The sequence below is a fragment of the Solanum lycopersicum genome, chromosome 10, assembly GCF_036512215.1.
Source record: "Solanum lycopersicum chromosome 10, SLM_r2.1".
NCBI classification, from domain to species: Eukaryota; Viridiplantae; Streptophyta; class Magnoliopsida; order Solanales; family Solanaceae; genus Solanum; species Solanum lycopersicum.
Window position 1 is genome coordinate 38,801,761 of NC_090809.1, and position 19,106 is coordinate 38,820,866.

Consider the following 19,106-nt stretch of genomic DNA (forward strand, 5'->3'; position numbering starts at 1 on the left):
TTGCACCGGAAAAAGGAGTAAAGGAAGAGGCTTTTGGGGTTGTTTGGCTGGTTGATTTTTTTTTTTTTTTGAACTGGTGGATTTGGGTGATGGTGTTAGCTGGAAAATGAAGGAAAGAGGTTGGGTTTCTATGGTGAGGAAATGGTTGGAGAAGAAGAGCAAAAATGGGTCTGTTTGTTGGCGGTTTTGGGGATTTCAGGTGGTGGTTTGGGATGGTCTGGAAGCTGGTCGGAGAAGGAACAGGTTTAAAAGCTGTGTTTAGTCAGTTGTTTGGTGGTTTTGGAGTCGGTTTGGTCACGATTTGGAGGTGGTGCTCCAGTATGGAGGGTTGTACTTTGATTGTTCTCCGACAGTGACATGGGGAGCTCAAAAAAATTGAGATTTTCAAGGTGGTTCTCTGGTTCTTGGCTGCTGAAAAAATAGGTGAATGGAGGTTGTTTCAGGCGAGATTCTGACCGGAAGAGAGGGGTATTGTGGGGTGTTGTTTGCTGAAAAAAATGAAAAGAAAAATAATTGGGGGTTTTGGCTTCGTTGAAAAGTGCTCCGGCGAGGGTGGTGACCGGAAAATATGAGCTCTAAAGAATTTTCTTTGCACATAAAAAATCTGAAAAATTCACCCTAAAACTTATCCACTACCCCCACCCCCCATTTTGACCTAATCTAAACTAAATAGAAAAGAATATAATGGCCCAAATGTGTGGGCTTAGAATTGCGACCCAAAATTATCGATGTAAATTTCATCTGTAATTTTAAAGAAAGAACTTAATGAACATAACCTACGACACGTAAAGACGCAATTTTAAAATTAAGTAAAAAGAAATTCTAAATTCTAACAAAAAAGGATAGTTATCGATAAACTTATTCAAAAATTAAAAATATATTTTTGAACTGTTAAATAAATAAACTTAAAAACAATGAATTTTTAAAATGTTAGGCAAAAATTGGGTGTCAACAGTACTCAATTTACTTCTCATTTTTGGAAAACATTCCAAGATTGGCTTGGTACCAAGGTGAAACTTAGTACCGCATTTCATCCACAAACAGTTGTTTGGCGGAATGAACCATACAAACCTTAGAAGATATGTTTAGGGCATGTGTTATTGACTTCAAAGGTAATTGGGATGATCATCTACCTTTGATTGAATTTTCCTACAATAATAAGTATTACTCAAGTATCGCCATGGCAACATTTGAGGATCTTTATGGGAGGAGGTGTAGATCTCTGATTGGGTGGTTTTAGGTAAGTGAATTTGCTCTAATAGGTACCGAAGCAATTTATGAGGTTATAGAAAAAGTTCAAATCATAAGGGATAGATTGAAGATGGCCCAAAGTCAGAAAAAATCTTATGCCGACAATAGAAAGAAGAACCTTGAGTTTATGGTAGATGACTTGGTCTATTTGAAGATATCACCCATGAAAGGGGTGATAAAGTTTGGGAATAAGGGAAACTTAGTCTCCGGTATATGGGGTCATATGAGATTTTAAAATGCATCGGAAGTGTTAACTATAATTTAAAATTACTCATTGATTTGGATCCGGTGCATCTGGTTTTCCATGTATCAATGCTCAAAAAGTGCATAGGCGATCCGGTTTTTATCTTTCTTCTATAAGGCTTAGAATTTTTTACTAACATTTCCTATGAAGAGGTCTCGATTGAGATTTTAGACCGGAAAGTGAAGAAGTTGAGGAATAAGGAAGTAGCTTCCGTAAAGGTTCTTTGGAAGAATCATCTTGTGGAAAGTGCTATTGGGAGGCCGAGGTCGATATGATGTCCCGATATCCTCATATTTTCCCTTACTCTTCTAGTCATGGTTAAGGTTAGTCATCCCTCATAAATTTTGGATTATAAAGGTTCATAAGAGTATTCAACTTCCATGATTTCCTTTAATTATAAATGTCCTTATAAGAATTCATGTTTCATATGCGTCTTGAATTATATGTTCTTCATACTTGATAACACTTGATTATGTGGCTGGTATAATTGATCTCATGTGAAAAATCTTGATTATGAAATTTCTCCAGTATGAAGTGATGAAATGATGTATTTTATCCTTGTTGAATATGTTGAGTTATATACGAAGGAGAAGGAAATTCCTCCTTGCATAATGTGAAATGATGAAATGAGTGCATAATTGGCTGTAGATATAGTTTATACCTTATAATGGTGCATCGTTGTGTTTGAGAATGGAGTTGATGTTTTCTCCTTTGTTATTCAAAATCATTATATACCATGCGTTGGTTGGGCTGTTTGTTTTGAGTCGTAAATTCCAAAAAGATGTTTATAGTGTCATTCGAATACGAATGTTCCCCAAGGGGGGATATTGTTACACCTCAAAAATCCAATGACCTAGGCTAGAGCCTCACATAATTAATAATGATTAAAATTATGTTTATAGACCTAAATTAATGTAATTAACTTGATTTGAAAGTAATAGAGCCTAAACATCAAGAAACGACCATGACGTCTGGAAACTTGTGAAATTGAACTAGTCAGTGTTCTTAGGTCTTGTTAATTCTTGGGAGTGTCATATGAAGAGTGAAACTTGTAAAAATACTTTAGCTAGTAAAATAATTTTTTTAGGATCAAAACGTCTGGGTGTAACCCCCGATGGACCACCCTAGGAGTCTTGAAGAGGACCCAAACATTTGGCAAACAAGTTGCCCATGGCAGCTTGTCCAGTGAATAGAGGGAGTGGGTATGCATCGCAGACTAGATCCACCAATGGACAAAATGATTCAGAGCTTTCTATCCCAAAAATAATTCCAGAAACTCTAGGTAATACCAACGCGCCGCGGACTTATTCCGCGATAAAAACTCTGAAAATAAAAGTCAAGTTAGAGTTAATTAAAAGGTCCAACCAAGTGAGGGGTGTTTTGGGTATTTTAGGGGCTTGGTATAAATTGATTTTAAGTCATTTATACCCATTCTCACACCAAAATAAATCTCCAAATTGAAAACCCAATTGCTCTTAATATTCTCTAAATTCTCTCACTATACAAAGACTCCATTGAAGAAGAATAAGGGAAAAGCTTCAAGTAGGGCTCAAGAACAAGGCCTTTATCCATTAATCTTTAAGTATTGATAAGGTATTGGAAGTCTTCACTCTTGGGATTCCTTTCCCCAAGAGGTTCCTTCAAATTGGTTTCCAATGTTCTTCTAATTTTCTAGATTTCACTCAATTTCGTGGGTCACCTTTAAACTTGACTTATTTAGTCTAGATTTGATTAATAATGATACATTATGAATGTTTATGAATGATTTGATGTATTAACTTAGGTTTTTTTGCCTAATTCCTTAAAGACCCATGAATGTCCCTCTTCTCTTAACCCTAACTCTTGAATTATGTTAATTAATGACTAGAGGTGATGTGATTGAGTATGTTCCTGTATAATTGAATATCGTATGATGATGATAATTGATTTGATGGATAAATATCATGTATTTAAGATGAAGTCTTGAAAGGGTTTCTTGGAGGCCATTGGTAAGATCTTTAAAGGTTTGAACATTCTATTGTAGTATTGTTGGTTTATCTTTGGTAATGTTGATTTATTGAAGTATGAATGATGAAGCTATGAATGTATGATCTTGCTATGAATGTATGATCTTGCTATGAATATGTTGGTTGTGAGATTCAGATGATAATAGGTGTGCTTTTACGAGGGATTGAAGGTAATTTCCATGTTCATCTTATGGTTATGCTATGATGTAATGTACTCACATGATGTTGCATTTGTGATGAAAGGGCTTTCTCATCCTAAAACCTATGAGCTATGAACATGTTATACGAGGGGTTAAACTCCTAAGACCTATATTATGAATTAATGTTAAGGAATACTTAAAGATACTTCAAAAAGGAAATTTATCTTAGCACCGAGTGAACTTGACAATGAGAGGTTTTCCTTCACAAAGGAATATAGGTTCACGCGATGTTCTAATGAGGTGGAAACTACAATGCTAATTAGCATAAAGAAAGTTTCTAGTTACAACCTCTTCGTTCCTTAACTATGTGCCCCCATAGGAACCCTGGCTAGTGACTCCACCTAGATGTTATACAAATGTGTATGTCTTAACTTGGCAAGTACGACACCCTCTTTTTTGTGTGAGGGAATGACACCGGATTTCATGTAGCTCACTTGGTCTATGTCGGTTATGGCAAAGTTACCAAATGTTCAAATGAATTAATCAAAGTAAGAAGATGAATACTAACTAGGACTACTTAAGAGGTGTCACTTAGTGTAGGTAAGGGAATGAGACTTTACCTATACATTGCACAAGTGGACCTTGAGGGGAATTCTAGGGTGAGTTATTTATGTACACATGTTATGAATGAATTGCATGATGTTGGTCTCATATGATGTATATGATATTTGTTTCACTTGATATTTATGATGTTGGTCTAAATTGTTATGCATTGTATTGACTACATTTGCTATGATGATGATGTGTGAGGTAAAAGACACTGCTTATGATCTATTTGTTAGTTTACTTGGTTTATGTGGGGCTATGGGGTTTCACATATAGATTGCACTAATAAACTTGGATTGGGGTTATGAGTAAGGTCTTGTGATGTATTGATGAAAGGGACTCTGAATATGAAATGTTGACTATGGTTCTACCTTAATGTTACTCTTGAATTAAGAATATGTCTTGTTGTTGTAATATGGACTTGTTTATGATTCTTGAAACGTGCATAAAGGCTTTTAAAGTGAACTTAGGATGGTTATAATAAAATGTCCCTTTGTGCATGTTTTGAATTGTTTTACTTGCATATGTTTCCATACTTAGTACATGTGGTTTGTACTAACTCATATCTCTTCTATTTTCTACACAAATGTAGCTTCGGATCATTTAGGTGATTCAAGGCCATTTTCTCAAGAATCTTTAATTGTTTCCCAACTTGGTGAATCCTCAAGTCCGGGGACAAATCCCTATGATTCTAGCTATTAGTTGTTTTTCTTATGTTTGTAACGACCTGTTTAGTCGTTTTGAGCAGCAGATTTTATTTCTGGAAAAACAGGCTGAGACGACGGAACCACGACGGAACGTCATGGTCACGACGGACCGTCGAGGGTGTCTCGTCCCAAAACACTTAGAAATTCTGAAATTTGGGTGCTGAAATCGACTCTCTGAACTCTGTGACGGACCTGCAGGACGGACCGTCACAGTCACGACGAACCGTCGTGATCCACCGTTTCAAAACACTTCAAATCTTGAGAATTTGGTACAGGGAACAATTCTCTGAACGTCATGACAGAAGTGCAGGACGGACCGTCGTAGGTACGACGGGCCGTCACAGACTCCTTAAGGAAATCGAGTCTCTGACGAACCTGCATGATGGACCGTCGCAGGCGCGACGGGCCGTCACAGGTCACGTAATCCCAGTTGAAGTCGGAATTCTGGTTAAGTTTTAAAGGGGCATTTTGGACTATTCCTGCTATAATTATATATTTCGTGGGTCTATATTAATAACTCAATTTCTTGGGGGATAAAAGAGGTAACCTTAAGTTAATTAGTGGGCTATTATTGTCATCTTTTATTCTTAATTATATACTAATTAGGGTAAAAGAAAGAGGGTTGTGAATAAAGAAAATAGAAAGAACAAGAGAAAGAGAGAGAAGGGAATCGATAGAGAGAGAGACGATCGAGAAGGGGAAAAACATAAAGCTTTGGGAAAATTTTCTTGCTTGATCACGAATCTTCGGTGGAGGTAGGTTATGGTTTTCATGCTTTCATAGTAAACTCTTAATAGAGAATGATATGTATTGATAGTATTGTAAACCCTGCTATGTGCTTAATTGTATGCATGCATGAACGTGATTATATAATTGTGATTATATTAAGCATGATGAAGTTATTGAATCCCAAATCTTGATAAAAACCTAATCTCTTTTTAATGATGAAGCCTTGGTAAGGGAGAAGGCTTGATGAGTTGATAGAATGAGATTAGGGGATCGGGTGTCACGAACCGACACGTAGATTTAGGAGATCGAGTGTCACGAACCGACACGTAGATTTAGGGGATCGGGTGTCACGAACCGACACGTAGATTTAGGGGATCGGGTGTCACGAACCGACACGTAGATTTAGGGGATCGGGTGTCACGAACCAACACGTAGATTTAGGGGATCGGGTGTCACGAACCGACACATAGATTTAGGGGATCGGGTGTCACAAACCGACACGTAGATTTAAGGGATCGGAGTGTCACATACCGACACAAGAGGATTAATGAATATGAGGGAGCGGAGTGTCACGTACCGACACAAGAGAAATAAAGATAATGAATCTTGAAAGATGTTAATATGCTCAATCTAAAGAACATAATTCCCAAATGAGTATGGTATTGAGGCTTGAGTCCTCATGTGTGAACTTGATGGTAATTGTTAATGATGTAGTACTTGTTGTTGCTACATGTTGAGTATCATAGTTGAGTTTATGATATTACTTGGTATATACTGTTTTCTATTTTAAGTTGGCCGATGATATCTACTCAGTACCCGTGTTTTGTACTGACCCCTACTTTTATGTTTTCTTCTTGTTTATTTGTGGAGTGCAGCAAACGTGCCGTCGTCTTCGACTCAACAGTAATTCTAGCCAGTCTTCGTCACACCAGATCTTCAGGGTGAGCTAACGCTTCTAGCTTGGACTGGATCTTCTCCTTCATGTCTTGATGCCTTGAACTTCCGGCATGGACTAGCCTTATTTGTTTTAGCTTTTTAGAATACTCTTAGTTTAGTACTTTGATCATAGATGTTCTTGTGGTGATGACTTCCAGATTTTGGGGATAATAATAGTTATTGATTTTATTAATGAGTTTAAGTCTTCCGCATTACTTTATGTTGATCTTACATTGAAATGTTAAGGTTTAGATTGGCTGGTTCGCTCACATAGGAGGGTAAGTGTGGGTGCCAGTCGCGACCCGAATTTGGGTCGTGACAAACTTGGTATCAGAGCATTAGGTTCGTTGGTCTCATCACACAAGAACGAGTCTAGTAGAGTCTTAAGGAACGGTAGGGGGACGCCTTTACTTTTCCTTGAGAGGCTATAAGACTTTAGGAAAATTCCATTCTTTCTTTCTTCTTTCGTGCTATTACTTGGGTCCAATTGGTATCTAGGTGATACAAATTGGTATCTGACCATCTTCACTCTATTTCGCAGATGGTTAGAACTAGAGCAACGACTACGCCAACACCAACACCAGCACCAGCGGAACAGGGTGCGTCTGAGCCAGCCACTGGGGCTATGGCTCGAGGAAGACCAACGGCAAGAGGCCGTGGTAGGGGTCGTCGGAGGACGTCCTCTAGAGGGAGAGGACGAGCACCTAGCCCATTTGATGCTAGGGCGGTGAATCCTCCACCGACTGAGGAAGTAATAAGAGAAGGGGAGGACGGGGAAAATGAACGAGTGCAAAATGAGGAATTGCCACCCCAACCTACCCCAGAGATGATCAATCAAGTTCTCGCTTATCTTAGTGGGTTGTCTGATCAGGGTCAGGCACCTCCAGTGTTTTCTGCACCAACACCTCCGGTTTCAGAGGTACAACATGCAGCCACTATGGCTCCTCGTATGGATGCCTCATTAGATATAGGCACGTTTCCACGTCTGACTACTGGGCCTATAATGACAAATGATCAGCATGAACTTTTCAGTAAGTTCTTGAAATTGAAACCTCCAGTCTTCAAGGGTACTGAATCTAAGGATGCTTACGATTTTCTGGTTGACTGTCATGAGCTACTACACAAGATGGGTATTGTGGAACAGTTTGGTGTTGAGTTCGTGAGTTATTAGTATCAAGGGAACGCCAAAATGTGGTGGCGGTCACATGTTGAGTGTCAACCAACAGAGGCACCACCTATGACTTGGGCGTCATTCTCTAGCTTGTTTATGGAGAAGTATATCCCTCGGACATTGAGGAATAGGAAAAGGGATGAGTTCTTGAGCCTAGCGTAAGGTAGGATGTCGGTCAATGCATATGAGGCTAAGTTTCGTGCACTATCCAGATATGCCACCCAACTTTGTTTCAGTCTACAAGAGCGGATTCGTCGTTTTGTGAAGGGGTTGAGGTCAGAGTTGCGGATTTCAGCCTTACAGGTAGCGGCTACGGCAAAATCCTTCCAAGAAGTAGTAGATTTCGTGGTAGAGGTGGAAGGAGTGAAGCCAGATGAATTCACCATGGCATCGACATCAAAGAGGTTTCGAAAGGGAGGTAAGTTTAATGGTTCTTACTCTAGAGGACAGGGTTCTGAAGGTTACTCAGTTCGACCAATTCAGTCTTCGCTACAGACTGTAGTTGGGGGTCCACCTCAGACCGGTCAACACTTCTCTGAGAGACCTATTCTTGACTCTAGAGAGTGTTATGGATGTGGGGAGACTGGACATATTAGGAGAAATTGTCCAAAACAGAGTTATAGACCCCCAATGGCTAGAGGTAGAGGTGGTCATGGTAGAGGCCGTTATTCTGGAGGACGTGGTGGTCGAGGTAATGGTGGTCACAAAAATGGCCAAGGTAATGGGAAAACTGGAGCCGCTACATCACAACATGGTAGGGGCAATGGACAGACAAACGATAGGGCCCATTGTTACGCTTTCCCTGGGCGGTCTGAAGCGGAGGCATCTGATGCTGTCATCACAGGTAATCTTCTGGTTTGTGATTGCATGGCTTCTGTATTGTTTGATCCTGGATCCACATTTTCTTATGTATCTTCCTCATTTGCTAATGGTCTGAATTTACATTGTGAATTACTTGATATGCCTATTCGTGTTTCTACTCCGGTGGGTGAGTCTGTGGTAGTTGAAAAGGTATATAGGTCTTGTTTAGTGAACTTTGTGGGGAGCAACACTTATGTAGATTTGGTTATCTTAGAAATGGATGATTTTGATGTAATTCTGGGTATGACTTGGCTTTCTCCGCAATTTGCGATCTTGGATTGTAATGCTAAAACGGTGACGTTAGCCAAGCCTGGGACAAATCCGTTACTGTGGGAGGGTGACTACACTTCCAATCCGGTGCGTATCATCTCCTTTCTTCGTGCTAAGAAAATGGTTAGTAAAGGGTGTTTAGCTTTCTTGGCACATCTCAAGGATGACACTACCCAAGTACCTTTGATTGAGTCGGTTTCGGTGGTCCGTGAGTTTCTGGATGTGTTCCCTGCAGATCTTCCTGGTATGCCACCAGATAGGGATATTGATTTTTGTATTGACCTTGAACCGGGTACTCGCCCCATTTCTATACCCCCTTATAGAATGGCTCCCGTGGAGTTAAGAGAGTTAAAAGCCCAACTTCAAGAGTTGTTAAACAAAGGCTTTATTAGACCAAGTGCATCTCCTTGGGGTGCTCCGGTTTTGTTTGTGAAGAAGAAGGATGGGAGTTTTCGAATGTGTATAGACTACAGACAACTAAACAAGGTAACCATAAAGAACAAGTATCCTCTTCCTCGCATTGATGACTTGTTCGATCAGTTACAAGGTGCTTGTGTCTTCTCTAAGATTGACTTGAGATCCGGTTATCATCAATTGAAAATACGGGCAACGGATGTGCCAAAGACTGCTTTTCGAACGAGGTATGAGCATTACGAATTTGTAGTGATGTCTTTTGGTCTTACGAATGCCCCTGCTGCGTTCATGAGCTTGATGAACGGGATTTTTAAGCCATATTTGGACCTCTTCGTGATCGTATTTATTGATGATATACTCAAAGATCAAGAAAGAACATGAGGAGCATTTGAGAATGGTATTGGAAATGTTGAGGGAGAAAAAGCTTTATGCCAAGTTCTCTAAGTGTGAGTTTTGGCTAGATGCAGTGTCCTTCTTGGGGCACGTGGTTTCTAAGGATGGAGTGATGGTGGATCCTTCTAAGATTGAGACAGTAAAGAATTGGGTAAGACCTACTAATGTGCCAGAAATAAGGAGCTTTGTTGGGTTAGCTAGCTACTACCGCCGATTTGTCAAGGGATTCTCTTCTATTGCTTCCCAACTGACGAACTTGACTAAGAAAAATGTTCCATTTGTATGGTCGGATGAGTGTGAAGAAAGCTTTCAGAAGCTCAAGACTTTGTTGACTACCGCACCCATTCTCACCTTGCAAGTGGAAGGTAAGAATTTCATTGTCTATTGTGATGCATCCTATTCGGATTTGGGTGCAGTGCTAATGCAAGAGAAGAATGTGATTGCTTATGCTTCAAGACAATTAAAAGTGCATGAACGTAACTACCCAACTCATGATTTGGAATTGGCCGCGGTAGTGTTTGCATTAAAGCAATGGAGACACTATTTATATGGGGTTAAGTGTGAGGTCTATACAGATCATCGTAGTCTACAGTATGTCTTTACTCAGAAAGATTTGAACTTGAGACAGAGAAGATGGATGGAACTACTGAAGGACTACGACATCACCATTTTGTATCATCCGGGGAAGGCGAATGTTGTAGCGGATGCTTTAAGTAGAAAGGCGGGAAGCATGGGAAGTCTAGCTCACTTGCAAGCCTCTAGACGCCCATTAGCTAGAGAGGTTCAGACTCTAGCTAACAACTTGATGAGATTAGAAGTAAATGAGAAGGGAGGATTGTTGGCTTGTGTGGAGGCAAGATCTTCCTTTCTTGACAAGATTAAGGGAAAACAGTTTGATGATGAGAAACTAAGAAGAATGCAAGATAAGGTATTGCGAGGAGAGGCTAAGGAAGCACAAATCGATGAGGAAGTTGTTTTGAGAATCAAGGGAAGGGTATGTGTGCCCCGTGTTGATGATTTGATCAACACTATTCTGACAGAGTCTCATAGTTCAAGGTATTCGATACATCCGGGTGCAACCAAGATGTACCGTGACCTAAAGCAACACTTTTGGTGGAGTAGAATGAAGCGTGATATTGTGGATTTTATTGCCAAATGTCCAAACTGTCAACAAGTAAAGTATGAACACCAAAGGCCCGGAGGGACACTTCAGAGAATGCCCATTCCGGAATGGAAATGAGAGAGAATCGCAATGGATTTCGTGGTTGGTCTTCCAAAGACAATGGGTAGGTATGACTCTATTTGGGTGATTGTTGATAGGTTAACTAAGTCTGCTCATTTTATTCCGGTTAAGGTGACTTACAATGCCGAGAAGTTAGCCAAGATCTATATATCAAAAATTGTTCGATTGCATGGGGTTCCACTATCCATCATATCAGATAGAGGTACGCAGTTTACTTCTAAGTTTTGGAAAACATTGCATGCGGAATTGGGTACTAGGTTGGACCTTAGTACTGCGTTCCATCCTCAGACCGATGGTCAGTCTGAGCGAACGATTCAAGTGTTGGAGGATATGCTTCGTCCGTGTGTGATAGAATTTGGTGGCCATTGGGATAGCTTCTTACCCTTAGCGGAATTTTCATACAATAATAGCTATCACTCGAGCATTGATATGGCTCTATTTGAAGCATTGTATGGTAGGAGATGTAGGTCCCCCATTGGTTGGTTTGATGCGTTCGAGGTTAGACCTTGGGGTACGGATCTCTTGAGGGATTCGATGGAGAAGGTGAAATCTATTCAAGAAAAGCTTCTAGCGGCGCAAAGTAGACAAAAAGAATATGCAGATCGAAAGGTTAGAGACTTAGAGTTCATGGAGGGAGAACAAGTCTTGCTGAAGGTTTCGCCCATGAAAGGGGTGATGCGGTTTGGAAAAAGGGGTAAGCTAAGTCCAAGGTATATTGGACCATTTGAAGTACTCAAGCGAGTAGGGGAGGTGGCTTATGAGTTAGCCTTGCCTCCAGGGCTGTCCGGGGTACATCCGGTATTCCATGTGTCGATGTTGAAAAGATACCATGGGGATGGAAACTATATTATCCGTTGGGATTCAGTTTTGCTTGATGGGAATTTGTCCTATGAGGAGGAGCCTGTTGCTATTCTAGATAGAGAAATTCGCAAGTTGAGATCAAGGGAGATTGCATCCATCAAAGTTCAATGGAAGAATCGACCCGTTGAAGAAGCCACTTGGGAGAAGGAGGTTGATATGCGAGAAAGATATCCACACCTGTTCACAGATTCAGGTACTCCTTTTCGCCCTTATTCTCCTTCTTGTGATCGTTCGGGGACGAACGATGGGTAAATTGGTATCTAATGTAACGACCTGTTTAGTCGTTTTGAGCAGCAGATTTTATTTCTGGAAAAACAGGCTGAGACGACGGAACCCACGACGGAACGTCATGGGCACGACGGACCGTCGAGGGTGTCTCGTCCCAAAACACTTAGAAATTCTGAAATTTGGGTGCTGAAATCGACTCTCTGAACTCTGTGACGGACCTGCAAGACGGACCGTCACAGGCACGATGAACCATCGTGATCCACCATTTCAAAACACTTCAACTCTTGAGAATTTGGTACAGGGAACGATTCTCTGAACGTCGTGACGGAAGTGCAGGACGGACCGTCGTAGGTACGACGGGCCGTCACAGACTCCTTAAGGAAATCGAGTCTCTGACGAACCTGCATGACGGACCGTCGCAGGCGCGACGGGCCGTCACAGGTCGCGTAATCCCAGTTGAAGTCGGAATTCTGGTTAAGTTTTAAAGGGGCATTTTGGACTATTCCTGCTATAATTATATATTTCGTGGGTCTATATTAATAACTCAATTTATTGGGGGATAAAAGAGGTAACCTTAAGTTAATTAGTGGGCTATTATTGTCATCTTTTATTCTTAATTATATACTAATTAGGGTAAAAGAAAGAGGGTTTGAATAAAGAAAATAGAAAGAACAAGAGAAAGAGAGAGAAGAGAATCGATAGAGAGAGACGATCGAGAAGGAGAAAAACACAAAGCTTTGGGAAAATTTGCTTGCTTGATCACGAATCTTCGGTGGAGGTAGATTATGGTTTTCATGCTTTCATAGTAAACTCTTAATAGAGAATGATATGTATTGATAGTATTGTAAACCCTGCTATGTGCTTAATTGTATGCATGCATGAACGTGATTATATAATTGTGATTATATTAAGCATGATGAAGTTATTGAATCCCAAATCTTGATAAAAACCTAATCTCTTTTTAATGATGAAGCCTTGGTAAGGGAGAAGGCTTGATGAGTTGATAGAATGAGATTAGGGGATCGGGTGTCACGAACCGATACGTAGATTTAGGGGATCGGGTGTCACGAACCGACACGTAGATTTAGGGGATCGGGTGTCACGAACCGACACGTAGATTTAGGGGATCGGGTGTCACGAACCGACACGTAGATTTAGGGGATCGGGTGTCACGAACCGACACGTAGATTTAGGGGATCGGGTGTCACGAACCGATACGTAGATTTAGGAGATCGGGTGTCACGAACCGACACGTAGATTTAGGGGATCGGGTGTCATGAACCGACACATAGATTTAGGGGATCGGGTGTCACGAACCAACACGTAGATTTAGGGGATCGGGTGTCACGAACCGACACGTAGATTTAAGGGATCGGAGTGTCACGTACCGACACAAGAGGATTAATGAATATGAGGGAGCGGAGTGTCACGTACCGACACCAGAGAAATAAAGATAATGAATCTTGAAAGATGTTAATATGCTCAATCTAAAGAACATAATTCCCAAATGAGTATGGTATTGAGGCTTGAGTCCTCATGTGTGAACTTGATGGTAATTGTTAATGATGTAGTACTTGTTGTTGCTACATGTTGAGTATCATAGTTGAGTTTATGATATTACTTGGTATATACTGTTTTCTATTTTAAGTTGGCCGATGATATCTACTCAGTACCCGTGTTTTGTACTGACCCCTACTTTTATGTTTTCTTCTTGTTTATTTGTGGAGTGCAGCAAACGTGCCGTCGTCTTCGACTCAACAGTAATTCTAGCCAGTCTTCGTCACACCAGATCTTCAGGGTGAGCTAATGCTTCTAGCTTGGACTGGATCTTCTCCTTCATGTCTTGATGCCTTGAACTTCCGGCATGGACTAGCCTTATTTGTTTTAGCTTTTTAGAATACTCTTAGTTTAGTACTTTGATCATAGATGTTCTTGTGGTGATGACTTCCAGATTTTGGGGATAATAATAGTTATTGATTTTATTAATGAGTTTAAGTCTTCCGCATTACTTTATGTTGATCTTACATTGAAATGTTAAGGTTTAGATTGGCTGGTTCGCTCACATAGGAGGGTAAGTGTGGGTGCCAGTCGCGACCCGAATTTGGATCGTGACAATGTTGTAAGACATTGTTCTATTTCTCCTATTTCAAGGACGATGTTCTATTTATTTTATAAGACTTGTAATGATGTAAGGGCTAAGTCCCAATTTTCATACTCTCACGTCTAGATGACAATGTGAGACAAGTTAGTTTCTTTTTTTGATATATGAAGTAAAGTTGAACTTCAAATGAAAAGTTTTAAATTTTCCACTTTTGTTCTATCTAATATGCGATGATGAATGCTAAGGTCTTGTCCAAGACCTCTTCAAGGTTGAAGACACCGGTTACGTCTAGGGGGTACTCTCAGGCATGACATATCGATGTTTTTTTTTTTCAAAATAATTGATTTACTGACCGAAGTGAACCGATTATTCAATTTTTTAAATTAATTCAAAATTTTAATTTTATATAAATTTATAATTGTACTAAATAATTTTTAAAATTTATATAAAAAAATTGGATAAAGTGACAGAATTGTACTGAATATATTTAAAGATATGTTTAAAAATATACAGTTTAATTAAAATAGAATCTACATTTGAATGAATTGTGGGTGGTATATTTCATTCACTTGTGTATGTTTATTATAAATAATCATATAATATATTATATCAACAAAAGTTAAATTTGAAAGAAGTGAATGAAGTAGAAAATAAATTAAAAATGAGAGACAAAAAAGAGTTGATCGGATGGTAAGCGACTCAGTTCCAACTTTAAGATTATGAGTTCGAATCCCAAGAAAGCATAATATGGGATATCCTAGGGAGAAGTATAAAATAAATTTGTGATGGGTGGGGGGAGGGGGGAGGATAATAGGAAATTTAACCTTTTTTATATTAATAAATTTGTCCCTAATTGATACATTTAATAACAAAATAATTTTTGGTATATAAAATATAGTCATTAGTAATGAAATTAGATTTTGTTCAACTACGAAATGCTTATAACTTTAGAGACAAATGATATCATCACTGATTGAAGTAAAATAATTAGCAACAATATAATTTTGTTGGTTGTAATAACTTTTTTAGTGACAAAACATATTATTATCTTAAAAAAATATACTTTTTACGACAATAAATTTTTCAAAAATGTTTAATCATTTGGGACGATTTTTCTTTTTGTAGTTAATATAATACTTTTAGCAACAAAGCACTAAATCGTCTTTGTATACTTTTAGAGACACACATTTAGTGACGCTGAGTGACGAATTATTTTTCGTGTCACAAGACTTTTAACGACAAAATATGATTTATAAATGACAAAGTTATTTGTCCTAGATAATCGAATTTTTTGTAGTACTTAAATCATCCTCAAATCCAATGGAACCATTGAAATTTTGATCTGAGTATCAAAACTTTGAATGTTGACTTACGTAAATCCAAAGACCAAAACCACCCAAACTTCTATTTAAGACCTCAAATTCACGAAACATTTAAGAGTATGAAACCAACAACTCTCCTAGACAAGGTTCCATATTATGGAGCGATGCAACTGATGAAGCTCTATATGGAAACTCGAAACTCTGATTATTATCGAAAATCACTTTTACAACTTAATCTTTCAAAAACTCAATAAGTACATAAATCACAATTTTTACTCAAAACTTGAAATCAACCTCACTTACCGATCAGAAACGATTCCGGTAACCATCTTGGACAAAATGATAATTTTATTTTTAAAAAATCAAAAAAATGGCGTTATGAGTCATTACACATATGTAATAAAGAAGTTTCTGTACGTCAAAAGCGATGGCTGGCTAGTGATCGACATGGACATAAGCCTGAATTAGTTTAATTTTGATTGTGAGAGAAGATGTCTTTTAATTTATCGAAATTCAAACTGTAAGCCATGATTTTTGAGGTCTCCTCCTCCATTTTGATGAAATTGATTTATGTTGTCTTTCTTACATTATTACTTTGAGTATAGAAAAATAAAGAGCCTAGTTGAAATTATTTAGTAAAACGGTTGTGAAAACCATAAAACAAAGTGTAGCTTCTAATTTTTGAAAATTCTCACTTTCTTATTTATTTTCTTCTTAATATATTGTGGCATTTCTTTCTTTATTATTTGTATATTCAAATTTTTCCACTGTGAACATTTTGAAAGTTTTCATTGTTTTACAAAAACTTAAAGAGGTTAGGATGTGAATCATAGAAAATATAAGATATGGTACGAATCACAAAAGGAGACATACACAAGATGTACAAAATGCAACGAACTTGAATTTTGATGACCTTTTGTCTTTTCCTACACAATGTAATATTAATATCTCACGATAATCAATTTAATTATTGACTAATCAATCTTTCTTTATTAGACTAAAAATAAGTTATCAAAGTTCATGAAGAAAATCTTGATACCTAACCCAAAAGAATTCAACTTTATACTTGAAAACGAAAAAATAGATAAATACCATGAAAAATTCAAGGCATCAACAAAATTCAAGGGTTAATATGAATAATTCAATTAGATTTAATTTATTTTTACATTTTGAGTTTTATGCCTAATAAATATATGATGAAGGTGTGGTGACTTTGGGATAGCAGTAGGAAAAGGATTAGTGTGGTAAACTAGCATATGCCATTTTGACTAAGATGAATGGAGTTAACGAATTAGAAGGGAAAAATTGAATCATCTACCACTAAAATCTATAAGAATAATGCTAAATAGAATTTATTAGTAATGCTTGTACTAGTTATACTTTCAATGATTTTTATGGATTGTTTGATTTGGTGTATTAAAAAGAGAAAATGCACAAGCACCCCCTCAACCTATGCTCGAAATTCCAAAGACATACTTATACTATACTAAGGTTTTATTAGCCCCTGAACTTATTTTATAAGTAATTTTCTACCCCTTTCGGCCTATGTGGCACTAATCTAAAAAAAAAGTCAACCAGCGTTGGACCTTCAAGATAGTGCCACGTAGGCTAAAAAGGGGTAAAAAATTATTAATAAAATAAGTTCAGGAGGTAATAGGATTTAGTATATTATAAGTGTGGCTCTGAAATTTCGGGCATAGGTTGAGGGGGTACTTGTACATTATGCCTATTAAAAATATATAGTGGAAAAGATGTAAAAAAAATTAAGGGGCACTTGGATCTTTAACTATGCTAATGCATGCATTAAATTTCTTTGTATTACTTGCACCAAAGATTTTCATGTATTAATAACACACTCCATTACAAAAAGATACTATAACATAAAGATGATATACACATTATTTTTACTAATACACTCTACCCAATGATCCCTAGAAGTATGTATGGATCAATTGTATCATATTAAACGGATATATGGAGTTAATAATAGAGGAATAAAAATGAATTTTCTCTTTCCACTATTTCCAAATGAAAACTCTTAAGCAGGGGTGGGCACAATGCGATATAGAAAACTTTGGTTTGGTAATATGATTTTTATTATTAAATATATTGTATCATAATTATACTAAATTATTTCAGCATGATTTGATATTTGAAAGTTCAATTTTAATATTATTTTTTTTGTGACAAGCGAACCCACAATTGCTATCTTTTGGATGTGTAAATGTTAAAACTCTCACTTCTGTGCAATAGCTCGCAAATCACATATGACAGGATTCACTTTTAGTATCGATAATCATAATTTCTTCACGTTGACTTTTATGAAATACATCAATTATATCATACAAACACCTTACAATATAGAAATGTTCAAAAGTACAAGCAATTTCCTTCTTTAACCAATTACATGAAAATAAAATTTCAATCAACATAAAATAGCTAATTGAGAAAAAGGACAAATATACCCCCCCACCTATTATAAATGGTATGCAAATATGTTCGGTCATACTTTTGGGATATAAGTACCCCTGCCGTTCAAAAACTAGAGCATATATACTAACAGACAAGCACATAATCTTATCCACCGACCCGATATCGGATCGATAGATAAGATTGTGTCACATGTCCTTATTTAACCTTCAGTTAGAGTGAAGGGCATATACGCTCTAGTTTTTGGACGGCAGGAACACCAATGTTCCAAAAGTATGACGGAGGATATCTGCATACCATTTAGGATAGTTCGAGATACATTTGTCCTTTTTCCCTAGCTAATTTTCCAATGTCTAATTAATTATTTTTGTCTAAACGATATTTTATATATTTACTTTATCATAATAATATACTTGTATATAAATGAGTTCGAAACCTAAATAAGCCACAAAAAGATAAAAATTTATCAAAATAAGCCACTATTTTGGGAAGTAACTAAAATAGGCTTAGTGGAAGAAAAAACTCCACTTTATCTAATATTCTAACGTTTTTCGTTAGTCTCATAACGTGTACATTTTAATATATAACAAAATCTTACACTTTATAAAGTGGAATAAAAAATTATGTTTTACAAAGAGAAATATTTTCACATTTTGAAGCTTTATGAAACTTTTGCAGTGTTTGTCATACAATTATATTGATTTGACATATCATAAAAACGGAAAAATTATTATTTTTTGAAAATAGAAAACTCTTCCAAACTCTATTTAAAGACATTCAAACATAGCACCTTTAACATCTTTAGTCTTCTATTTTTCTTCATTTCAATCACAAAAAAAATGTCTTCTACCCAAAAGTTAGAGTTTTTGATTAATTGGGATGGCGAAATTGTACATGAAGAAAATACCGTTTATAATAATTGTCCTCCCAAACACAATGCTAAATATTCAATTAATGTCTGATATCATAAATTTCTTCATCAGTTTATAAAAGAATGTGTATAAATAGTACTTACTATAATTTGATTATAGTCGAAAAATATCCTACTTCATTTTTATCACAATGAAAAATAAAATTTAGAGAATTGATTATTTAGAATGACGAATTGTTGACCGACTTTTTGAGGGTTTTAAATGACTATATGAATTAACTGAAGTTAATAATACTTGAAATTTATGTTAGAAAGGAGCCTA